The sequence below is a fragment of the Lethenteron reissneri genome, chromosome 4 (genome assembly GCF_015708825.2).
Source record: "Lethenteron reissneri isolate LAM-NWPU_2019-01 chromosome 4, ASM1570882v1, whole genome shotgun sequence".
NCBI lineage: Eukaryota > Metazoa > Chordata > Hyperoartia > Petromyzontiformes > Petromyzontidae > Lethenteron > Lethenteron reissneri.
The window spans coordinates 2,440,022-2,467,212 of record NC_083782.1 but is presented as its reverse complement, the minus strand read 5'-3'; the positions used below and the strand labels follow the sequence as shown (position 1 = coordinate 2,467,212).

General features: G+C 49.9%; 1 long non-coding RNA gene across 1 annotated transcript; it reads right to left on the bottom strand.

Annotated features, from left to right (window-relative positions):
• Window positions 1–506: 506 nt before the first annotated feature.
• On the bottom strand, window positions 507–27,170 carry LOC133349182 (uncharacterized). The gene is made up of 4 exons (XR_009755897.1): window positions 26,894–27,170; window positions 26,051–26,706; window positions 1,455–1,580; window positions 507–816 (listed from the first exon to the last, which is right to left on the bottom strand). It is a non-coding gene; the product is annotated as an uncharacterized LOC133349182 (long non-coding RNA).
• Window positions 27,171–27,191: the final 21 nt, after the last annotated feature.

Sequence of the window (27,191 nt, the reverse complement as noted above, 5' to 3'; positions counted from 1 at the left end):
CAGGAGGTGAGAGCGGTGAGTCCGCGCGTGCCCCCCACCCCCGCCCCCTCTTTCCCACACTCATCTCAGTCACAGTGTTGGTAAGCCCACAAGCTGCTAACCCCTAGTAGCCAAAATCAGTAAAAAACAAACGTCGCTGGAGAGCTTCTTTGAAAAGGGGGAAAGACCCAATGATGACCCCCCTCCCCCCACGGTCCGTGAAAAAATTGTCTTCGACGAAACCGGTCCCTGGTGCCAAAAAGGTTGGGGACCGCTGCAGTTTAGCCCATTCGAGGGCGCCGGTCGTGAACTTGGCGGCGTTTCCTTTCGCGCCACCGCTCGTTGCGCTCAACGGACGGGCGGCGACTGATCGTCCGGTCCGCCACGCGGTCGTCGGCGGGTGGAACGAGCTTCCGTCTTCCACTCGCGCGGGAGATGAGCGCAACCGTCCGTGCGACGTCCAAATGCGACGATTCACCGCGACGGTCCAGAGTTCAGGGGGTGGGGGAGGGGGGGGATTGGTTGGGTCTGCTGCCGAAAGAGGTGCATCTTGTTCTCTATCCGTCCGCGGGGCTCGTACGTTCGCAGAGAGCGGTAAAACAAAAAACACGACGGACTTGCGAGCGCACACTTGGCGGTGTGAACATTTCATCGCGTGGCGTGTCCGTCCGTGTGAACTCCCACAAACAAATCCACCGCGCCGTTGTTGGCGGCGAGGTTTGGTGGGGAGTCCTCCCCCGGGGGGGGGGGGACGTTCTTCGCCGTCGGCTCGGCTGCGATTGTTTCGAACGCTCTCTTCGCTGCGCCCTTTTTGAAGATCACTCGGCCGCATTTCGGCTGAAAACACGAAAGCGCACAAAGGAATCTGCTACTGAACATTTCAATCACGCCGTTCAACTCTACTGTCCAATTATAATTCTTTAAGGGGCGGATGACGATACTTTTACACACGCGCCGTTTGATACAACTCGGACATAAAGCGATGTAACTCAGTGACCCCTTTAGTCAATCCACTGCTCGATGAATAACTGCACACGAGATGTCTTGAGTATTTTAAATATTTTTTTAAACCACAGACCGTGCAGTAGCAGCGGGAGAAATGCCCCAAAGTCAGTCGATATGGCTGATTTTCTTTAAATTGCTCTTCAAACTAAATCTGCCTTTGAATTTGGTCGGTGGGCTACGTGTGAATCGCTGCTGGAGCAGGGCGTTATTGAACGCACGTGTTATGAACTCACGGGGTAATGAAAAGGAATTAGAAAGGGGGGGGGGGGGGAAACCTTCCCAAGGAGCAAAACTGGTGTCCCTTTCATGTGGACATGTTTTAAAATTAAAAACCAATCGGCATTAATATTTTAATACAGCGGGAGTGGGAGGGGAAAGAAATTGAAGTTATGCAAATTAAGTCATTGGTCTTTTCATTATTCATTTAATGTTTAAGAAAAAAAATACGGAGATAGTTGGAGTTGACTCACAGGTCATGGCGCAGAGCAGGCACTGCCTAGGTCCTGGGTTTCGATTCGAGGTTTCAGCCGGAGTATGTGATGAAGCCAGCTTCTCAAGTGTTGACGAGTTGAAGGTCTCGGCATGTTTACCAATTCCTGCACGGCAACAACAAAACACCCATCGCGTGAAATGTGAAGGAAAAAAAGTCATCTTGCAGCCATTCTCGAACACACGGAGGTGAGTTCGAATCTGGGGTTTTTCCACCCACTTTAAAGCCGGTGTCTCACCAGGGTATCAGAGGGCTCCGAACACGTTCAGAAGTCGCCAAGAGACACCAACAACATTTAGGATTTAGTTTAAAGCCTCACAGTTTGGAGTGCGCGTATTTCTCACGTCGGCAAGACGACGTGAACGCTGATTGCGAAAATGACGGAACTTTTATACAGAAGGCCACGGACAGCAGGCCAGGGAGCGAATCATTAGCCAGCCGTTGGCTAGATGAAGTGTAATTGTGGTGTAAATGTCGTGTGCTAGAATTCCCCTTAGCCTGTGTGTAATCTACCCAGGAACCACCGGGAACCATTCCGTTCGCAGGACACAGTCCAACGCGTGGATGAGCCCCTGATTCTCAAGCCTTTAGATTGAAACCGTTGCAGGCAGACAATTTATTTCTTTGTTTTCATTGTTTTATTAGGCATAGACTTCCAATACAGTGCTTTTTTTACGATAGATATATGGCTGGTGGCGGTTGCATGTCTCAACGGGTAGAACAACAAAAGTCCAAAAAACTAAAATGTGCACAACAATAAGCTCTGTTCATACATTGTTAAGTTTGATTGGCAACTCAAGGGCGGCGACCTAAGCGTCATGTTTATCGTTTCGGTTTATCTCCACCGGAAGAAAAATCGAGTTTCCGAGGCGTTTCTGATCCGCTTTTCATGTCCATATCTATTTGCGCTTCTCCACGAACACGGAGCGCGAGGACGTTTCCGTAATTGGGTTCCTTTGCTTCAACGAAAAGAACGAAAAGGCGCAGTAATTTTTTCTTTCAAGTTAAAAATCCACGGAACGTCGCAACGGGCACCACACGCCCTGCCCCGCTCGCCCCGCGAAGAAAGCCAACAGCCGGCGGGGACGACGGCGGTGAGCCCCCCCCCCCCCCCCCCCCAAAAAAAAAAACCTTAGCGGGGATGCACTAACGACGTAGGCGCCTCGCTGTCCCTTTGGAGACGGCCGCATTCAGACGCCCACACCCCCCCCACGGCGATCAAACACGCGCACGGATTAGAGTGAGCCGTGGCTCCACCACTGGCGCTGTGCTGGTGAAACAAAGCGTGTAGTCCCTTGTGTTGGGCCCTGTCACCGGTTCACGCTGTTCTCCCCTTGCTTAATGATGCCTACATCATAGAAAGCAGCCGCGTAAATGCGCACGCCCGTAGCAGCCTGTAAGAGACTGTTGGGGCAAGTGCTGTTTAAGAGCCCCTTGTGAAGGCCGGCACGGCACACGAGGGGGGTGGGTGGCCAGCACCACGCTCGGCCGCCTTTGTCTCCCCAGTGACGATGTTTGTACACACCGCAACAGGTACTCATTTGAGGCCGAGTCGACCTAGGGGGAGGCCCAGAACCGGCTCAGATATTCGTCACCGGTGTTGACCGTATGCCACTGCCCCTGTCCCTGGGTTCACGCTGCTTTCCCCATCCTCGATGGTGCCGACATCACAGAACGCAGCCGATTAATTCACACGCACGTGCGCACGCAGGGACATCCGTCCCGCGACACGTCCACGTGTCGTACTGCTGAGATATTCAGCCGCTCACCCCCCCTCCCTTCTCCTTCGTTTCCAAATCTACTCAGCCGGACGCCGGCTTTGGGCGTTAGAATCGGCGCCAGCAAAGGAACCACCGCCGAGCGCATTAAATATCCACACCGTTGGAGACAATGCATCATTGAATCCACATCGATATTAAAAAGTCGCGTCTGTGGCCGTAAAGTCAATTGGCGTGCGGGGAGCGCCGTGATGTCCCAACGTCGGGAACGTGTGACTGGGGTGATGGCTTTTCGTATTGTGTGCGTTCCAGATGACGTGCTTTATGTGGCGGAGCGGTGGCACAGTGGATAGCGCGCAAGACTACGAACCCTGGTAACCTGAGTTGGACCTTCCAATGATGATCGGAGACCGGTGATATCAGAACCATCTTGGCTGCCCCACACTCCCCCCCTCCCCACATTGACCAGCATGGTAATGTATGGATGGTCAAACAACCACCGTGACCAACATGCAATATGAGAGGCAGGCGTATTGACAAAGGGCTGTGAATTCTTCTTAATATTATATTACTACTCCCTTCTTACAAATCCTTAACCAATCAACTCTGCGATGATTAAACCCTGATTTCCTTCCACGAGCCAAACCGCTCGGTAATGGCGTTTGGCAAAACATCCCAATGCAGAACTTTCATTAAAAAAAAGTCTTAGGAACCGCCGAGGCTTTGGTGGGTAAACAACCGCCCAGTTAATGTAATGCACCGTATAACAATCCCTTCCTATATCCATCTACATCCGTGTCTGAGCCCACGGCCCTCCGATGTAGAGCAACGCCCCTCCGTGTGACCCCCCCCCACTCCCGCATTAAGATGCAGCTCCTTGGCTTGCACTGGCTGAGGCATTCCACCTCCACATTGTGCCGTCACTTCCTTCCTGCTGCCTGGTGTCACGGTAGTGGCACAGTCGACACCTGACCTGGGCGGTGCAGATATGGCACACCCCCAGTTCTGCTGCGTTATCAGGCCAACACTCACGTGCACTCGTTTCGTTAATTTCTCTGCGTTCTCAAATCTGCAATTGCTTACAGTGGAGTCCCCAATGTACTGTGTTCTAGAATCTGTTATGAATCACACGGAATCCCCAGTGTACTGGGGTGCTGCGGTGGTGAGATGTTAAATACCTCGCCTGGTATACAGGAGGTCGTGGGTTCGATCCTGACGCTGTTTTTTTATTTGGAGTTTGCGTCCCTCTCTCCCCGTGGCCACGGGGATTTAACTCCGGGTCCTTCGGTTTTTCCCTCCACATCTAGAATCGTGCGTTTGGAGTATTTGTCTGCTATAAATGTCCACGTAATAATCCACTTTGTTTAGCCATCATTTGTGGCCAGGTCACTTCTGAAAAAGAGTAGCTTAGTGGGCCTCACCAGGTAAAATAAAAAGTTTCATTTAGTTCTTAGTAAGTTTACTGTGTTCAAGAATCTCCCATTGCTGTACTTACTACACTGGAGACCACAAATGTACCGTGTTCTATAAACGACACTGACCTGACCATGCCAAAGGCGTTTCAATTGGCAAGGTGGCAAGAGAAAGAAAAAAAACGCGATGAGTTTCACTCCGAGCACATCAGGCAACTGGGACTCGCTCGGCACAAAACTAAAACAATTGAAAACAATTCTGCATGGTTTGTTCCGCGCTGTCATCTGTCGCCAAGGCGCAAGCCTCCGCCAAGAAATCGCGCTGCGAGTGAAAGGAAGTTAATTTGGCGGAACTGACAGGTGTATTGATTATGCCGAGTGATGAGTTATCGATTACAACAGGTAAAGGGCTTATTAACCCTTTAATATCCACCATTTATAGTAAATTGAGTGCTTATCTGCACGGCGGGACGACGCACGCGCGTGTGCGTTCAACCATTTTTTGTTGTTTAATTAAAAACAACAATCGCGTGAGAAATGTGGGCGCGCACACGCACGCGGGGCGAGCTCGTGGCCTCTATCCGTTGTCTTTTTCTCATCTCGCTCCCGTTTCACGTCTCTTTAAACGGGCGTTTAGACCACCGCGAGGCCATTGAAGGGGGGAGGGGGCCCAACAAAGCCTTTTGTCAAAACCAGCGAAGAGAATTTGTGCGCAAATCGGTGCCCCGTTTGTGCGCGCAGCAAATAATCGATGCGGGCCACGGCGATTCACCGCGTGTCGGCACAGAAACGCGTTGTCATCGCCGCACCCCCCGGCAGTCACCCACTAAAGTAAACAAACAGTCGCAGCTGATTTCCTACTGAAATGAGCATCGACCCATTGGTGCTCATTTCACGTTGACAGCCCCCCTGCAGAGCCAGTCGTGGAAATCCCACATTCCTATGCCAGTGGCAAGTTCATCCACGGGACGTTCATCTGTGTCGATGGCTTCCTCCCTGCAATGGGGCACTATTTTATCGACCCCCCGCCCAGTAAGGAATGATGAGCTGAGGAGTCAAATCCCAGCCTGGATTTGAACCCGGCGACCTTGCGATCGCGAGCCGCTCGCTCTACCGCCGATTTGGGTGACCCAACAACAACAAGGCGGCAAGAGATGACGGACAAACCCATCCGACGGGTGACGACTCATCAACGTCTTAAGGCACCTTCCATTGCGAGCGAGTCGACTCACGTGTGTGTGCGTATTTTTTTGCGCGAAAAGATGCAAAGGTCAAACAACACCGGAGGATGTTGGGCTGCTAAAATATGAGCTCGCCTGTGTAAACTGCCCAATTAACAAGCTGCATGCGGAGGCACGGTCCGACCTGAGCTCTTTGAGTTACGGTGAGGAGCGAGAGGGAGCGAGGAGTTGGGACGAATCAAAGAGCCGCGGCGTTGGCGAGGCTGCGTGGCAGAAATGTTAATCAATTTTTTTTTTAAAAAGGTCAGATCTGATGCCACTCGATACGTTTGCTTTTCGCGCCGTCTCCCGGCGGGAAGCCCTTATTGATGAATCCTAAATGTTTTAATGCAGTGCTGAGGCCGGCCCATCCATTCGTCCGTCCATGCAGCCAGCCAGTCGTCCGGCCAGCTTTGAGAAGCAGGCGCTCGTGACAACACGAAACTCGCACAGAAAGAGAGACACAACAACAACAAGGACAACAACCACAGAAATATATCGGCTAATCACGAATCCCGCCAATCGTAGCAACGGGGAGTTGGGTGGGCGGACGAGGTAGGACGGAGAGAGTAAGGGAGAGATGGAAGAGAGTGTTCAGAGCCGAGGGAAAGCAGCGGGTGGAGGCAGCAGGGAGGTGCTGGGAGAGAAATGGTTTGTCAGGGGGGGGGGGTGCAGGGGGGGCGGTAGGGGGTTGGGGCCTCATCGGATGTGGAGAAGTGGGACCAGCGGGTGGCTGGGCTTGGGAAAGAGATGGCTTGCGGGAGGATCATGCTGTGGTAGTGGTGGCGGTGGGAGGGAGGGAGAGAGGAAGTAGGGTGGGGGGGTAGCTGCCGGTTTTGTGCGGAAAAGCCCCAGTAATCAAACGCGCGACATAATAACGTCTTGTCAAACGGGAAAAGCGGGTGACGAGGCTCAAAATCAATAATCTCATTTAATTGACAAATGCCCCCTGCCTGCGCCACGCGGCGCCACCACCGAGTGTCAAGGCCGTGAAAGTCGCCCCCCCCTCTCTCTCTGCCGCCTTTCAACGGCGTCTCATTCCAAAGTCCGCAGTTTCAAGCCAAATGCCACAGGCTGCCTCTTAAGGTCGCCATGACATTAGCATGGCCCTCGCTGCCCCCCCCCCCCCCCGCTCAGAGCTGACAAAATCAGCCATTCATTATTTTTGTCTCTCTCTCTTTTCTTTGGCTTTTTATAAATATATTTTTTTCCGAAATATACACTACAGTAAAAAAATGTTTACACCGAATCCGCCCCCCCCCCCCACAAATATAAAATCAAAAAGACTCTCAGCGTTCTTTACACGGTTCATATTAAATAAAAACGATTCGTCTCGTGATTGATGCGTTATGTACAATGGGAATGCTGTCGTGATGTTGATAACTGCTGGCTGGCACGATCGACTTGGAGAGAAAGTCCAAGCAAGCAGCGTCCGATTAGCACGGTTGCCTACGTACGGTGCGAAAGAAGTTCAACATACATACGATATGCAACATACATACGTAGAGGTGCTCTCCAGAGCTCCGTCAAACGGAAGCGCTTCCCATAGCAGTGGCATGAGCAAGCAAATCGCTGGGCTGCAACGTTTGCCTTTTTATATTATGGCTCAAGCCAAAAAGGACTCCCAAATAAGCATTGGGCAGTTTCCATCTGTAAGCCCTGGGAGAGCGGTGGAAATTCCACGTTCCTCCGATGAAGACAAGTATTTCAATAAGACAGCCACAGTTGACGTTTACACAGGGCCGTGCCTATGTTACTAGCCCCAGAGAAATTATGAGGTGGGTGCAATATTAAGTCCAGGTAACTGGAATCAGACTTTGCTGGCTTTTTATCGGCCCACAGTATCACACTCCTCCCCCCCCCCCCCCCAAAAAAAACGGGAAAATTCAGTGATAGAATATCTGATGTAATATTTGGATTCGGTACCGTTCAAAAGCATGGAGGAGTAGGCCAAAAACACCCGACAGAGGGCCGCTCTAGAGCTCCCTCCAGTGGAAGCCCCTTCCCCCAACAGTGACGTGAGCAAGCGATTGTAGGACCTATAGCTTCTTCATCTTTCCCGTTCATAACATAAAGACATAAACTCGACTGGGGTTTGATAAAAAAAAAAAGATTTGAACATTTGTGTGACCCAAATGATGGGTGGGTGGGTGGGGGGCAAAATCGAAAGCTGTGTTTGCGAATTGTTCTATTTATAAGCATAGCCTGGACTATATTAGTGCAAAATGTAAGCTTTCCGAGCCATTCACATCTTCATTAAACTGTGCATCAGCCACTCACTCCGTCAATCACACCGACCCGTGCATTACCTAAGCTATTTCTAGTAATGGACTTGAGGATTGAATTCCTGCAGCCGTGTGGTAATTTCTTCAGGGCATTATTAACAAAGTGAAAATTAGACACGAAAGACCCCGTGGCATAACCTCCATCATTCATCCATTCGATGCCTTATTTATAACCAGGTGAGAGCCCATTCATACTGAACGTTTCTCTGTCAAGGGAGACCCGGGATAAAAACAAGAACTGCCAAGAACTTACCGAATAAAGAAGCAACAATGAAAAAAAGAATAAAGCCTCATGATAATTAATAATGTTTTTTTGGGTTAGATCGCATAAATATGAATATGTCGTTAACCCGTCACCACCCGATGCACCTAACCACGTAAACAAAACGCGCCAATTAGTTACTACTTCAGCACACCGGTGCGTTGGAGAGTAAATCCACAACATTTACAATTTAACTACGACGTATCACTGGCAATTACATCCCGCATCATCGCTCTCCACTTTGTGGGAAATAAACAGGGGCTATCATATGGATGAATGGGTGGAGCGGTGGCACAGTGGCTGGCACACTGCATCACAAACCCTTTTTGACCAAACTTCAATTCCCGGCCACGGCTGACATTAGCGGCAAGTAAAATCTGAACCAATTCAGCAGGGGGCCTTCTCTTCCCCTTTCACCAACCCGCCACTGCCCAGCGTGGTGAAGTATGATTGAATCGCCCCCCATGATCTATCGAGTTTTGCGAGGTCTTCGTTCAAAAGTGGAGATTTTTAAAAAGGCTGCATTGTTATTGCTATTATAAACTTTGGAGGGGCTGAGTCACGCGAACAGCCGGGCACAGACGATTATATAAATTGCCATTGGGAGCGCATCACCAGGAATTGAGCCTTGTTTTGCAGAATCAGGAGCACAGTTCGCTTAGCATGATGCCAGCAACTCCTGACACACACGTACCCGCAAATGAAAAATTATTTGAGAACGTTTGCAATGAATTATTCAGAAGGGCGTCTGGTGTCTGGGAGCGGCCGCCACAGCCATTATGCCGTTTCTGTTGGCATCCGACGAAAACCTTGTATCACGGTAAAAGCCAGAAACCGTAATCCCACTAAACCTTTAACCCTTAGCCGTCCGGCATACATCCCCCCCCCCCCCCCCCATAACGAGTCGGGCCGTCCATTTGCAAGACATTTTCAAACGGCGATAAATTAACCGAACACTTAAAACGATCGATGCAAAATCCAACTTGGAAAACATTCTAACGCCGCATCACCCGGCCTGCCCATTTTTTGTTTTGTTTGTTGAGGTGAACGTTTAGATTTAAGATAGCTGGGAGTGAAACCAGCTTCATTAAAAAACGGAGATAATTTCTGGGTTATGTCACCGTGACTTCCAAGCGCTGCTGCCTTGCCATCTGGGGGCCCCGTGGTCTCTGAAGAAAGGGCGACACAGCAGTTTGGACAAGACACGGTTAAGTGCCGTGCAGAAATTGAGATATCGAGATTGCCTCCGAGTAAGGTCTCCGAGTTTAATATCCTCCAGGTCTATTGTGCACTAAGTTTCGAGACAGAAGGTGGGGGGGGGGCTGATAAAAGGGGGGAAAGGGGCAGCGGGCGGGGGGAGGGGCAAACCTCAGATGGGAGCCAGAAATAAAACAATAGAGGCCGCAGATGCCACACGAGTCCAAACAAATATTATCTTTTTTTTTACCCTCCTCAAACATCCGATTATAAGTTATTTTCTCATTAAGGAAGCCTTAGGATTGTTTCGGTAGCAGCCGTTCATTTTTCACTCATGCAAAACATGGCACTTGGTTCAATATGTTTACGTCTGCGAGGCATTTGTATAAAATGTTAATACAATCTTAAATAGGAGAGCGCGAAGGGAGGGAGCCAGAGCCAGCCCAGCCTTTTTCTATTTCGGTAGGCCTGAAAGCCAACTCTCTGGTGTATTATTCTGTCTACATATAGAAAAGAATATTAATTTTTAATCACACTCTACTCTGAGATGTGGTCAGGCCATGATAATTGCTTTCTTAGCCCTATTACAGCCAGGAAGGAAGCATTTAATTTTTGGAAGCATAAGGACCATCCGAATTTTGAGATAAATAATGGCTTTAATTTGATTGTGTCTGCTCTGATGGAATTTTTTCAAGGAATTTCCAGAAGCGGCAAATTCATATTTTGTGCTTTGCTGAGGCAAGCCAGAACAACGCATTAGCCTCGTGGTTATCTTGTTATGGCCTTTATGTGCATTTTTTTTCATTGCGAAAAAAAAACGTATAAGTTGACGAATAATAATAATGCAATACTAATATCAATGATTGCAAGCTCATCATTTTCAACCGCACGTTGTGGAAACTGTGGGCCCCTTTGCAATCGCCGTAGTTTCGCGCGTGGGAGGTTGAAGCCTCACCAAGCATTCTAAAAGCAATAACTTGGCAAAACATTTGTTTTGTTTTCCTGATTATGGCCAAACTGCCCGCCCAGAGTGGAGCCCGATTTCATCGGCAGGGTTGAACCTTGGGCTGGTGTTCGGATGGGGGCGCGCCATGCATACCGGGCATTACAGGCTGTGCACAGCCCCCATTTGCTGAAGGCTCAACCCTTTCTACATTGCTACAGTCAAGTCTAATAATGTCGGCAAAAATGCTAAATGAGTACATTTAAGTGACGGGCGTCACAGCCCTTTCCCTAAACGCGGGGGTTGAGAGCTGAAGCAGAACGTTCCGTTACTCGTTCGGCTTCACAGTTTTAGTTTGACCCCCTTTGTTTTTGAAGCAAGGTCACCCCACAGGGTTGGCTGTGTGCGGCTAAGTTGCAGGCAGTAGAGGGAGGGGGGGGCGATGCAGCAAAATCCATTCCACTACTGAACTTCATTGTTCCCGAGTCTACACTGTGACCACATTCGCTAGTTCGCACGACGGACTGGCACAGCGCGTACGGTCATGGTAACCGCAGCGCGTTGAGGGGAGGCCTTCATCCAGCAGTGGATAAAGAGAGAGGGATGCACATCGTGAAGAGATAAAACAACGGTGGTTTTTTTTGCTGGGACTGCACGAAGCCAACGTCAGGGCAATGGACGAGAAGAGACACAAATGATCGTGCTGCTGAGGTCATCAACCTGAAGGGCACTCTCTCCATCCTTAAAGATCTTTCCAAATCCCACCGACTTGACCTTTAACCTCAACATTTTACCTCCACATGCAGCCAATCTGATAAAGCCACTAAACCGATGGTAAATTTTAAAGAGGTCACTTTCATTATGGTTTAAACTTTAAAAAGGACATTTTGGTAAAAGGGAGAGAAAAATATATATCGGGGTTTTTTTTCTGGCATAATTTTGCCAGCGAGCTGCCTTTATGAAAGCCATATTTTATGAAGCCCTTAAAATGTTCCTTAACAGTACCGAATATATTGCACTGATTTCAAATGTTATCTTAAAATTGCAAGAATTGCTTTCATTAGATACAAAAAAAAACGCCGAACGATTTTACAGAAATATATACAGCACGCTCCTGAGCACAAATCACCCAGAATGCACCCAATCTCTCTCAAGATATATGCAGCTAAGCAGAGTTGAGCCTGGATTTCGCTTGGATGGACGATCACCATGCATCCCACATTATCATACTGTAGATGAGGCTCCGTGGCTGTGCTACGTGCTGATCAGCAGAGGCAAATGCAGAAATATACATTGTAGTCCTGTACTATGCACCAACGTCTATGTTCCCCACCTACCCCCAACCCTCACTGATCAGCATGGCGAAGTATGGTCAAATAACCCCCCCACCAAACCAAACAGCTGTGGGGAGGCCGTCAATAAACAGTGAGCGACGCAAACCTCGTCTGGTGGAATTTAGTCATTCCCACGGCAAGGGAGAGTACGTTGATGGAACTACAGCCTTTGAATAGCTTTAACATAACAAATGTTATCAACCTTAGATAGACCAGAGACAGAGAGGAATCCATAATAATAACAATAATAAAGTACACTTTATTATTGGACTTAGGCTATCACAAAGCCACTATATTTTACAGACGCGTATAGTCTGACTCCGAGGGGCACTACTGGAATGGTGTTTTACCACAATAATGAATTTGTCCAAAATAACGTTTTGTTTAGATCATGTGGATATAAATGTGTCATTAAACCCCCCACCACCTGACACAGCCAATTAGTAAGGGGTTTGTCACGTAAACAAAACGCGCCAATTAGTTACCACTTGAAGCACACCGCTGTGTTGGAGAGTAGACCCACAACGTTTACAATTCAAGTACGACCTTTCGCTGGTGATTACAAGCAGCCTCATCAGGCGGTTGAAGCCGGTTGTAATCACCAACTAGTTGTAAATAATCACCATTTAAAGCGCCACGGTGGCGAGATTTTAACTACCTCGTCTGGTGTTCAGGGGGTCGTGGGTTCAATCCAGACCTTGATGCCTGCTGTATATTTGGAGTTTGCATGTTCTCCCCATTGTCGTGTGGATTTTTGCTGTTGCTCCTCCACTTTCTACACATGCCTTTAGAGTATTTGGTTGCAATAAATGTCCACGTGACGAGAAGCCACTTCGTTGAGCTATTATTCGTGATAGCCAGGTCGCTTCTGAAAAAGAGCTACATCGCTCAGTGAGGCTTTACCCGGTCTAACACAAAAATAAGCGCACACGGGGGTAAATAAATACACAAAAACTCACAGTCCATGAAGCCACGAATATCAGCAAATTATGAGTCATCTGCGAGCACGTGAAACACTGCGGGGAAAAGCAATTGTGCCATGCAGTGCAAGAGAAGAAATACCGCAGGAGGACTTTGATTTAGAGAGGCCATTCAAAGACATCAACTGACAATCCACACGCCACTCCCTGCAAGTCACGAGACACTGGCAAGAGGCAGGTGGGGGGGGTAGAAATACGAAAACAAAGCACAATCCATTAAAAGTGTCAATTTCTATTCACGGGCAGTGGCAGCGTGTCTCGTCGTGTTGGCAAGCGCCATCGCGGGGAGATGAACACGGCGCTGTGGATACGACCGGCGAAGATGCCACCACTCTCTGCGCGCGCTCGCTCGAGAGAGTGAACGTTTAGGAGCACGGACAATCGGTTATAATGACAGGCACAAAATAACGCGGCGGCTGCTGCTGCTGCTGCGGCGACGGCAATTGCGTTTGTCACCCTGCGACTGAAAAATGCCCGTAAAAGGAGTGTTGCTATTCGGAGGCGTTCGCGTTGGCTCGTTAATGCCGCCGACGGGAGAGAGGTTTTCCATACCCGATCGATGAAAACGCGCCCAGGGTACGCGCCCACCCGCGGCACGTGCAAATGCGTAGCCGCGTCGGTGGGTACCTGCGGCGTGTAGCGTTGGCGGACCGCGCGGGGATGGAGCTGGACATGCGGGGGAGAGAAAAAACAAATATAATTGTGAAAGCGAGAGGGAGATCGAGCGGGTAACGGGGCAGTCCGCGGTCACGAGAAACGTCAGGCGAGAGATCGGAGGCAAAATTAACTGCGGCAATCAGGATGTTTATTTATACTGGAGGAATCCAGATGAGCTATAAAGCTCTTTTTCAGAGACGTCCAGATGGGCATGGGGTAAGAGCGTTACAACAACAAACAGTAGAAAAACACGATCATTGTGCAAAGTACAAGAAAGGTAACCAAAAGTACAAGAAAGGTAAACAAATCACACAAACACAAACAAATACAACACTAAACCATCCCCATCCTACCAGGAAAAGCCCACTGAGGTGTTAACTTATTTTTCAGAAGTGACCTGGACCACAAATGATAGCTCAATAAAGTGGCTCATCATTTGAACGTTTATAGCACCAAAATAATCGACGTAATCTCAAGGTGCATGTTTCTAAATGTGGAGGGGGAAAAACATCGCAGAGTTCGGAGGTCTCGACCGGACAGGAGCGGCTGAGGGAACGGAAGGAATCATTGCAGTGGGAAGTTGCAGGCTGACAACAACGACAACAACAACAGCATTTAAGGGAAACAACTTGTCTGGAGTACTTCAGCAGACTCTCGATTATCCACGCTAATCACGCGGAAGGACGACCACGCATAATTCAAAATCGCGGATAATCCAAAAATATCCATTTTCCGCTGATCTCAATGCCAAAAACTACTAACGCCGGTATAAATGATGTTTACGTTAAGAAGATTAAGTCGATTTAGAACCAATACTAACGATCGACCGATCGATGCGCGTGCTAAGTGATAACACTTTCCTGCTCCTGCCCAGCAGAAGACTCGGCCAACTAAGTGGACGGCAAGAGCCAGGCGAACGTCAATCAAACTCCGCCCACTATTGTACAGATATGCAACTACTGTCCTGTAGAGGCGATCACGTGGATTTCGCATTCACCGGAGCACATATTTGGTCGCTTCAAGCACGTGATTTGTCATAAAAATTTTCAGGAATAACAATACTTGTTCGATGATTAGTTTGGGCTTAAGGAGAAATCCACGAGTTATTCATAAACGTCAAAATCTCAGGTGCGCGGTTAATCCGTAAATTGGATAAACTGCACGCAGATAATCGCGTCTATTGTATTCAGTACAAGTAAGTGTTTTGATCTTTCCAAACTAGAGTGCAGGCTGTTTCCCTATTTACGCGCATTTTTCTTTGGGCACTCAAACCAAACCACTCGGATTGAAATTACGAACATCGCAAATAAAACATATTAAAAACTCAAAGTGTAAAAAAATTCGTCTTTCTGCCACCCATCCCCCAGTTTCTATCACATTTTTCTGCTCGTAACTGGACGAGCAATCCATTCGGAAATGTTTGGGGGATTTTTTTTATACGTCTTGGTTCTCTGCATTACCATCATGGTTATTGTACCGTTTGTTGTTGTAGCGTTCTCGCCCCGTGCCCCTAACTGGGCATCTGTGATAAAATATCTTTATAGCTCATCGGGTTCATCCAGTATCAATACAATATTCTGGCTGCGAAGATAGACCCCCCCCCCCCCCCCACAGGGATTCTAACAAAAATAATTCCAATGGATTTGTTTTCCTCTACATCAGTGGTTCTTCACCTGCAGTGCATGCACCCCCTAGGGGTGTGAGATGCCCCCTTTCTGGGGGCACGAGACATGGCCAGAGTTTTTGAGAAGGTAAATCATCGAAAACATCAATTAACCACGGGCGCGTAAATACAACTACGTTGGTTCATCAACCCCTATGTGTTTATTGACGTTATACATTTTAACCTTTACTCCTTTACTGCAAGGCTGCAGTAAAGGTTAAGTCTGCTTTGCAGGGTGGCCCGAAATGTCTTGTGACCCCCCCCCCCCCCCCCAATTAATTATCTAAAACTTTTCATGTTTGTATACCGATTGGTGTGGAAACAGAAATTAATATGCAAAGGGGAAAAAAAGTTAGGGGTCAATTAATTGGGGGTCACGAGACATCTGGACCATCGCTGTGCAGTGGTCACACTCTCCCCCAGCGAAACCAACGGGGTTTTTTGTCATTCAAGTAGCTGAAAAGAATCCAAAACAAAGTGCAAAACCAACATTAATTGTTTTGGGTTTATTAAGTTTCCGAGCCAGCTGGCCAGGATTGGCCGAAACGTTTCACCCGGGCAACTGGACAACACAGACTAAGCGTTACTCACCGAAAATTAAAACTAACAAAAGACATATTGAAGACTCACAGTTAAGAGACAACACCACATAGACCGGTGTGCTTGATTGCAAGGCCCGTGGGCCACTGGCGGCCTCTACAGAGCGGCCCCCCGTGACAATTAACAAACACTGAATACTTCAATGATGTTACATCACTCTTCAACACACCGGTGGGCTAAAGTAGTGAACTATTTGTCTTTTGTCAACGTGACACACTTTTTTACTGTTTGGCCGTGTCGGATGGTGGAGGCTTACGACACATTAATAAATAACGCGATCTAACCCAAAAACATTTATTATGAATAATATTAGTCGCGAGAGCCTACGCGTGTTAAACAAACACTGAACACCCCCCCACCCCCATGATCGTGCTGCTGACAACCCCAACGATGGTTTTAAATGTGTGGCGGCCCTCACACGGATGATGTCTTATCGGCGAAAGTGGTCCCCCCCTGAAAATAAGTGACGAACATAGATAGAAATAATTAAAAAAAGATAAAAATAAAACAAACTTAAAATCTCATCAATGGTTCTCAGACTATCCGAGACACTCTTCCAGTGCCCAACGAGGCTGCTACTGTTTAATTTAAAACACCGTGAGCACCAACAGCTCTCAAGCTCTCACTTGAGAACTGAGGTTTGACTTTACAACATTCCGGTTTGGCTCAAAAAGAAATAAATTGGCACATTTGCCCATCACCTTTTTATTTAGCGAATGCTTTTACGCTTGACTTTTACTCAGTTAGAGCACCAGATACACAACATAAATAAACCATGAATCACATACATATGTTTGTCAATGTTATATATTGTGATGAGTGGACGTCGGCCCCACGTAGCCACAGAGCCACGTGACAGCCTCCTGCAGCACGTGCAGGGCAACAACAACAACCAGCACGTGCAGGGCAACAACAACAACAACAACCAGCACGTGCAGGGCAACAACAACAACAACCAGCACGTGCAGGGCAACAACAACAACAACCAGCACGTGCAGGGCAACAACAACAACAACCAGCACGTGCAGGGCAACAACAACAACCAGCACGTGCAGGGCAACAACAACAACAACCAGCACGTGCAGGGCAACAACAACAACAACCAGCACGTGCAGGGCAACAACAACAACAACCAGCACGTGCAGGGCAACAACAACAACAACCAGCACGTGCAGGGCAACAACAACAACAACCAGCACGTGCAGGGCAACAACAACAACCAGCACGGTCCGAGACGTCGTGTTGGACCTCACAAGCGGAGACGATGGTGCGACCACTGGTCTCCTGGCTCCCCGCGTTCACACATCGGGGCTGGCACGCAGCAGCAGTGGTCGTGTGATGCCTCGTCAATGATCGGAAAGCGGCACACACACACTGCCCTGGTCACACCGGGAGCAGCACACACACCCTGCCCTGGTCACACTGGGAGCAGCACACACACCGTGCCCTGGTCACACTGGGAGCAGCACACACACCGTGCCCTGGTCACACCGGGAGCAGCACACACACCCTGCCCTGCTCACAACGGGGGCGGCACACACACACACTAGGCCCTGGTGACACCGAGAGCAGCACACACACCCTTCCCTGGTGACACCGGGAGCGGCACACACACCCTGCCCTGGTCACACCGGGAGTGGCACACACACCCTGCCCTGGTGACACCGGGAGCGGCACACACACCCTGTCCTGGTCACACCGGGGGCGGCACACACACCCTGCCCTGGTGACACCAGGAGCGGCACACACACCCTGCCCTGGTCACACCAGGAGCGACACACACACCCTGTCCTGGTAACACCGGGAGTGGCACACACACCCTGCCCTGGTCACACCAGGAGCGGCACACACACCCTGCTCTGGTCACACCAGGAGCGGCACACACACCCTGCCCTGGTGACACCGGGAGCGGCACACACACCCTGCCCTGGTGACACCGGGAGCGGCACAGACACCCTGTCCTGGTCACACCGGGAGTGACACACACACCCTGCCCTGGTCACACCGGGAGTGGCACACACACCCTGCCCTGGTGACACCGGGAGCGGCACACACACCCTGTCCTGGTAACACCGGGAGTGGCACACACACCCTGCCCTGGTCACACCAGGAGCGGCACACACACCCTGCCCTGGTCACACCAGGAGCGGCACACACACCCTGCCCTGGTGACACCGGGAGCGGCACACACACCCTGCCCTGGTGACACCGGGAGCGGCACACACACCCTGTCCTGGTCACACCGGGAGTGACACACACACCCTGCCCTGGTCACACCGGGAGCGGCACACACACCCTGCCCTGGTGACACCGGGAGCGACACACACACCCTGTCCTGGTAACACCGGGAGTGACACACACACCCTGCCCTGGTCACACCGGGAGTGGCACACACACCCTGCCCTGGTGACACCGGGAGCGGCACACACACCCTGCCCTGGTAACACCGGGAGTGACACACACACCCTGCCCTGGTCACACCGGGAGCGGCACACACACCCTGCCCTGGTGACACCGGGAGCGACACACACACCCTGTCCTGGTAACACCGGGAGTGACACACACACCCTGCCCTGGTCACACCGGGAGTGGCACACACACCCTGCCCTGGTGACACCGGGAGCGACACACACACCCTGTCCTGGTAACACCGGGAGTGACACACACACCCTGCCCTGGTCACACCGGGGGCGGCACACACACCCTGCCCTGGTGACACCAGGAGCGGCACACACACCCTGCCCTGGTCACACCGGGAGCAGCACACACACCCTGCCCTGGTCACACCGGGAGCAGCACACACACCCTGCCCTGGTCACACCGGGAGCAGCACACACACCCTGCCCTGGTCACACCGGGAGCGGCACACACACCCTGCCCTGGTCACACCGGGAGCAGCACACACACCCTGCCCTGGTCACACCGGGAGCGGCACACACACCCTGCCCTGGTGACACCGGGAGCGGCACACACACCCGGCCCTGGTGACACTGGGAGAGGCACACACACCCTGCCCTGGTCACATCGGGAGTGGCACACACACCCTGCCCTGGTGACACCGAGAGCGGCACACACACCCTGCCCTGGTGACACCGGGAGCGGCACACACACCCTGCCCTGGTGACACCGGGAGCGGCACACACACCCTGCCCTGGTGACACCAGGAGCAGCACACACACCCTGCCCTGGTGACACCAGAAGCGGCACACACACCCTGCCCTGGTGACACCAGGAGCAGCACACACACCCTGCCCTGGTGACACCGGGAGCGGCACACACACCCGGCCCTGGTGACACTGGGAGCGGCACACACACCCTGCCCTGGTGACACCGGGAGCGGCACACACACCCGGCCCTGGTGACACTGGGAGCGGCACACACACCCTGCCCTGGTCACACCGGGAGCGGCACACACACCCGGCCCTGGTGACACTGGGAGCGGCACACACACCCTGCCCTGGTCACATCGGGAGTGACACACACACCCTGCCCTGGTGACACCGGGAGCGGCACACACACCCTGCCCTGGTGACACCGGGAGCGGCACACACACCCTGCCCTAGTGACACCAGGAGCAGCACACACACCCTGCCCTGGTGACACCAGGAGCGGCACATACACCCTGCCCTGGTCACACCGGGAGTGGCACACACACCCTGCCCTGGTCACACCGGGAGTGGTATACAACACACTGCCCTGGTCACACCGGGAGTGGCACACAACACACTGCCCTGGTGACACCGGGAGCGGCACACACACCCTGCCCTGGTCACACCGGGGGCGGTTTAACTGGACCCACGTGAGCCTTGGGAGGTCGAAGCCACCTGGGCAGACGGATCATTGATGATGCCCTTCTTAGGCACACATGCACACATCTCCATTCCTCGCCGCAGGCTTGTGCAGGTATCCTGCACACTCAAATCGTTGTGCCCTTCACGTGACAACCCATTTGGCTGGCTCTGTCGAGGTGGCGGAGGGTTCGAATTAAACAATTGACGTTGTACACGCCGCGATGATCTAACGCAGAAGAAACTAATTATGAATCGGATATGCACCCCCTCCCCTCGTGTTTGCTTGACTTTACTACTTTCGCAAGAGTATGCTATTTGTTATCAATGTTAAACGGTGAGATCGATTTGAATGTTGTCAAGGCTATGTTAGACACAGCATCCCAGGATAGTGTTAACAGATTGAATGGAGCATATTGAGATTGGCTGTAGATGTATAGAGGCTTGTAATTAAAATGTTGCCTCGATGATAAAAAAAATTCTCCCGGTTATTTATAAACAGATCATCTCAATGTTGGTGCGTATATTCTTCACAAATTTCCCTCGATCTCCCTTGGGGGGAGAGAGAAAATGTATACCATAATGAATCTAAATGGGCTCTCATCCGGTTACACAAATGCCATCAATCAAATTCATGGCGCTACAAGCAGTGGGATACTCCATTCGTTTAAAGGTCTCGCACAAGCATGATAATGTGGGGCTCTCTCCTTAGCGAAAGTAAGCAAACCAAATTTCGGTCAAATCGAGGCGGCAAGACGCAGCAAGGGAGAAAAACAGAACAGGCCCATAGGGCTGTAATGTAATAGGGATCCTGTTCTATACAGTTATAGCCCATGATGCAAAGCCCGCAATACTCATATCGTCCGTTTTGCATGACGTGATTATCCCGATTGGTACGATTATTATTGTTATTGTTTAGATATCTAGTTTCTTGCCAAAACATTGTCGTCACACGTAACAGAAAAGAAAAAAATATACGTAAATTCGTGCTTTTCGTGTCTTTTTTTCTGGCGTTAATCTGTTATTATATAATTTCCTGTGTCACCGGCAGCATATGCATTACGTATAAGCATTTAACAGATTGTAAAGTCGTGCTGATGATGAATAAGGGCTTGCAGCAGGCTGAACGTCGATGCAACTGCAGCCAAAGAACGTTTTAACGATGTGTCGTCATTCTTGAATGAAAGCGAAAGCAGTGCAAGAAAGACCAACGTGACATGACGACATTTATGGATATCGTGCAAAAACGAAAAGGTGGCAACCCCTGCAGGTTAACTTCAGCTGGAACTGGAGCCTTCGCAATATTTACATGTTTATGTATTACTCTGTGGTTCTTTCGGTAAAGTCACGTAGAAAGAAAGTAAAATAAATAATAAACTACGACGTTTCGATTGCAACACAAATCATGTTTATGTCTTTTATTTATTTCAGCGGGAAGGTCCCAAATGAGCTGCTGCTCTGGTCCATGGGTGTCGTGCGACAGCGCGCAGATCTCCGATTAGCACGGTTGGCTACGTACGGTGCAAAAGAAGTTCAGCGTACACACACAGTCACTCACCCACTCGCATAGTCACTCACCCACTCGTATAGTCACTCACCCACTCGCATAGTCACTCACCCACGCGCTCACCCAACCTCCGATTAGCACGGTCGGATACGTACGGTGCGAAAGAAGTTCAGCATACACACACAGTCACTCACCCACTCGCATAGTCACTCACCCACTCGCATAGTCACTCACCCACGCGCTCACCCAACCTCCGATTAGCACGGTCGGCTACGTACGGTGTGAAAGAAGTTCAACATACATACATGCTGTACAGACAGAGCGAAGCACGTGGCACAGTACAGCCGACAACAACACTCGCTCGGCCTCCTGCGAAGAACCCATTGACAAGGAGAGCAGTGGAAGAATAAGAAGAATAAATTATTATAATCAAATGAAGTTCACCAAACCAAAAAAAATAACCAACCAAATCAACAGAAAGCCAATCCTCTCAACATCTAAACTGGAGGCTTTTTAAGCCCCCCCCCCCACCCACTCGCCGTGCGAGCTTCAGGTGGTTTTGAACGGGCGGCATCTGCGAGACCGTGTGCCCTGAGCATCAAACACCCCGGGGGGGGTGGGGGGGGTGTTTGAGGCTGTGATGGTGGGGGGTGGAGGGGGGGCGGCGGCGGTGGCTCTGAGTCGATGCGCCTCCGTGACCTTATTCCAGGGGCAGGTGAGCGCCAAGGCCGCTAGCGCCCGTGTGGGGGCCCCCGAAGAGCGGCGCTCGCTAAAGGTCGGCCGCCCCTTGCTGCCGCCACCACCACCAACACACGTGTGTAGCGGGAAGGTCGGGGCGGGTGGGGGGCTAACGGTACCCCCCCCCCACCACCACCCTGCCCCTACCATAGCCCGTTGATGTTCTACCGGAATTACACAATACCAATTACCCGCCGTAGGCCACGAAGCGACGGTGACGTCCCCAGGGCGCCTGTGCCAGGCCAGGTGCACTTTGAGGCCACGTTAAGTGTCGAAGGCTCGCTGACAGATCACAAGACAGACCCCATGGCACCCAGGTGCCATGGGTTGGCTGACTGAGATGACTGGTAGATGCACCAGCAGTACCCCCTATATTGCCAACTGTGCCAATTACCCAAACAAAGACAAAGATCCCCTCGTATAGCCTTAACCCGACTATTGGGGCAAGTGCTGTTAGCGAGGACCTATTCGAGGCCGCTTGTCATGGTGTCCAACGTTTCGCTCCACCCGCTGGGAGCATCTTCAGTTCGGTGGGTGTCATTTAAAAAAAAATCCGCAAACAAGGTGCTAGACGGGGTGAGGAATCAAAGTTAGGTTTGCCGGGTTACAGAATTAAAACAACATCGGTTGGCCGCACACCAACCACCAGAAGCAGCCAGAAAACTTTATATAGTTAAGAGAGAACGTGAGCTGCCTCCATTCAGTTCCTGAAGAAGCCCCCAACCCCTTGGAGCGGAACGTCATACATCATGCCTAACAACCTGCAAACACGCCCGATGTTTTAGAAAGGATTCGCTAAGTTGACTGAGACCGAGTGAAAGAAGGGGGTGAAACGTAAATGAAATTGACGCTGCAAAACATTGCAATGTAGCATTTCTCCATTGTAACCGGTTGCAAATATTTATTCTGCGGTTGAAAGGCAAATTCACATTTTAATCCTCGTGGTTTTTGTGTACAAAACACTAAGCAAGGACTTTCGAACGACGATAATCCACACAAGAACAAACAAATGCAACTTCAAATCTCTTGCAACGGAGGGCATATTTTCAAAACCCAGCCATACACATTAACCACACCGCAATGGTGCGAGAGAAAATTATGTCTTTCTATTTCTTTCTCCCAAGGATTATAAATAACTATTAAATAATTAATGCTATGATGCAGTGAGCACCATTAAGCCGCTTAATGACGAGTCGGCCCGGCTTGTGTTAAAGACTGTAAATTGGTTTGGCTTCACTTGGTTTCTTTATTTATTTAGCCTGTTTACCCAGGAAAGCCTCCCGGAGTCTCTTGAATCGGTTTTTCGGGAGAGTGCTGCCAGGTTTTGGCAAGAGAGGGGCGATGCCTGGCCATGTATAATGGGGGCGACACGGTGGCGAGATGTTCACTACCTCGCCTGGTATGCAGGAAGTCGTGATTTCGATCCCAACCCTGACGCCTGCTCTATATTTGGAGTTTGCGTGTCTGTCTCTCCGTGGTGGCGTGGATTTTTTCCTCCGGGTCCTACAATTATTTTTTACCTCCACATGTGGAATCAACGTGCGTTTTTAGAGTACTGTAATTGTCTACTGCGAAAACTTTCCACGTGATAAGCCACTTCGTTGAGCTATCATTTGTGATAGCAAGGTCACTTCTGAAATAAAGATGTATAGCTCAGTGGGCCTTAAGTGGTACAATATTTTAATTATAATCCCGAATGAATAATTGCGGCCCAAGTTTTGTCAAAATGTTGTTAACATTTGGACCGTGACACTGGTATACAATGGCCGAACGCTTTCGAATGACGTCACGGGATCTTTAACTTCCCCTGTGAAGGTAGAAGGCGTGGATTTTTCATTTATGGTTTTATCCACCACCGCGGTATTGTCAGAATCGGAATTATTTTTTATTTACACTGAAGAAATTCCCATGAGCTATAAAGCTATTTTTCCCACAGATGTCCAGTAGGGTCAGAACGTTGCTACAAACTATAATTTTAAAAAATACCACGGTCGGAGGAGCAAAGTAGAGGAAAGGCAAGCGAATAAAGCAGGTCGAACACGTGAACCTGGATTCGAACCGCCACCGCGTGGGCTCTGGTCGCTGTCACGATGGGCGAGAGGGTTGTGAAAAATATATTTTGCAGTGCAGGGTCATTTCTCAATAACCAGTAGTATGCACATTGTCCCCATCGCCAACTTTGTGAGTCAGCAGAAGTGGAAGGATATATACACACACACAGATATGGTTTCCTATTATTTCTATTTTCAATAAAACCAGAGTACAAGGGTCTCCGCGGCGGGTAAAGACAAATGGATCTGAGAAGAAGAAGAAAAAAAAACCCACGAGCAGTGATCTAAAGCACGGAACAGGAGCGAGGAGCGAGAAGAGAGAGAGAGCGCGGTACGAGTGAAAAGGGGAGGAAATGAATACACGGAGAGAGGAGGAGGAGGGGGGGGGCGGTTGAGATGATCAAACCGATGCCAAATCAACAAAAAAGGGGGGGGGGGGGCACAACCTTCCAAGAGGCCAGTCAGCCAGCCCGCAGGAAGAAGAGAAAAAAATTGTATTTGAAGGGAGCACTCGTGGTGGAGTGGCGCGGCATTTGCACCGTAGACCACGTGACTGGGGCCTCGAGCGGACAGGCCGTCTGCTTGGGTGGGCAATATAATACTCACAATAAAATGAAATAGATGGCCATCATCATCTACAGATCCTTGATGAAGTGGAAAAATCAAAAGCAGAAGAGGAAGGCAAAGACGGATGTGGTGGGGGTGGGGGAGGGGTGGGAGATATCAATGGACCCAGCGCTTCTTCGCACGGAGAACATCGCTCAGAGGACGCACGCGGACCGTCGTCAGCCCCTGAAAGCCGGAGCGGGCCCCCCAATGATCGCTCCACCCGGGCTGTTGCACCACAGATTAGCACGGTTGGCTAGGTACGGTGCGGAAGAAGTCCAACGCAGACAGTGCACTCAATTGTCACCCACAGTCACTCACCCACACACTCACCCACCCTCCGATTAGCACGGTTGGCTAGGTACCGTGCGAAAGGAGTTCAACGAACACACAGTACATACACAGCGATGAAGGCACGTGTGGCGTTTAACGTAATGCTGGGAACGTCTTAATGGGTGACTCCACAATACATTGCTAGGGAATCCTTTAAAGGAGGTGGGGGTGGCTTTTAGAGGGGGGAAGGGAGGGAGGGGGTGCCCTGGCACCTGCCTGGCCACGAGTACACGGTCAGCCACAATTGGTGGCGCAATGTACAAGCAAACTAGGCAAAGCCATAGGGACCCAAGCAACTAAAGGGGCCCCCGTATTCATGGGGTGACCAACTGTCATCCCGAACTCAGATACGTAGAATGATAATACTGCTTAATACAAACGAGCAACGCTCATCGTTAACACGACTATGATAATAATTGTTATTAGTCGATTGGCAGAATGATTCCAATAAAACCCAAGAAATGATGTTGTGTTTTGGGTCATCAATGGGCTGGCGCGCGCCGCCACTTTGTAACCTGGGTTCGTCAAACTCCAGTCCGCGCGACCCGAACCACCACGCCACGGCCTTCCACGTCCACCGATTGGATCCCCGTTCAAGTTTACAAATTCACTCGCTCCGCGCTGCACGTGCACGATGATTGTCAAACACGTCCCACGTGACGCGATAACACCATGTAACACAATTTTTGTCCCTGGGTGGTGTTATTTTTTAATTGCTTGTGCCTATAAAGAATAGGAAATGGCTATTATTCCCCACAAACTGTGCTTTTGTGACCAGGACAGTGATATTTTGAAATGTATCTATTTTCAATGCTAAAACGGGCGAATTTGCGTCTTTTCGTTCACATAAAGTCAGAAAAAAACATATGAATCAAAATTAACATGTATTTATACTAAAGCAATACAAAAATTACTACAAAAGATTTAGAAGTGAATAGTTTTTTCGAGATTTACGATTATACTGTAAATCACTTTCACGAATCAGCCCCCAAATATAGTCTCCCATCATGTTCTCGTAATACTGTCCTTGGTAGCGGCGTTCAAAGTCCAGTATATCCTGGTGGAAGCGCTCGCCTTGCTCCGAACGAGTACGCTCCCATGTTCTCCTTGAATTTGTCAAGATGAGCATCAAGGATATGGACTTTGAGGGGCATCCTACAGCCCATTGTGCCGTAGTTCTTCACCAGAGTCTCAACCAGCTCCACATAGTTTTCGACCTCGTGATTGCCCAGGAAGCCACGAACCACTGCGACAAAGCTGTTCCAAGCCGCTTTATCCTTACTATTGAGCTCCTTGGGGAATTCATTGCACTCCAGGATCTTCTTTATCTGTGGTCCGACGAAGACACCGGCTTTGACCTTTGCCTCAGACAGCTTAGGGAAGAAGTCTTGAAGGTACTTGGAAGGCTGCCAACTCCTTACCTACAGCTCTGACAAATTGTTTCATAAGGCCCAATTTGATGTGCAGTTGTGGCATCAGCACCTTCTGGGGGTCCACCAGTGGCTCCCACATGACGTTGTTCCTCCCCACAGAGAATTCGGTCCGCTGTGGCAAGTCCCGCCTGTGGTCGTGCGCCTTGGTGAGACCAATATCTCTGATCAAGTCGTTGAGGTATTTTTAGTTAGGGTATTATGGGGTTCTCTCCTCAGCTCCACCTCTGAAATTGTCATCTGGATCTACGTCTTCCTCGCCCTCTGACTTGCTGCTCTCTTCTAAAGACGGCTGCTCTCTCTCCGGAGGAGTGGGTACGGGGAGCTCATGGCAGTGTGGCGATGGATGACGGAAGGTCCTGATACGTGATAGCAGGCGCATTCTTGCCAGTCCGACGTTTGGAAGGGTCCACCATGCAGAAGTAGCAGTTGCTTGAGTGGTCAGTGGGTTCCCGCCAAATTATTGGGATAGCGAACTTCATGGCTCTCTTTTCCCCTCTGTACCATCCTGCAAACATACATTTTATTTAACCCATGACTAATGTGCAAGATATTCTCGCAACAGTTTTCATATGATATATTTTTTCAATAATATAGAAAATTATAACACATTTAAAAATTAAAAACTTTTACAATTTAGATTTTTGTAACAAATTTTATAATATAAAATTCTGAGCAACAATTATGCATCTTACCTTCCAGAGTTTTTTTGCATTGCTCGCAGGTGAAATTAGGTGCCCAGGGTTTGTCTTGATCCCCGACAGGCATGTCGAAAAATGCTTTGTCGGCCTCACACATCTTAGCAGTTACTTCCACAGAGTACTTTTTCACTCTTGTCTTAAAAAAATTGCCCACAGACATAGCAAAATGCGTCTGCCGAATGCTTGCAGCCTCTTGATGTCATCTCAGAAAAATGCAGATGTATCCACTTAGGCAGCTGGAACTAAACTGAACTGGTGGGCTTAATGCCCCTGTATTTATACTACTATTAAT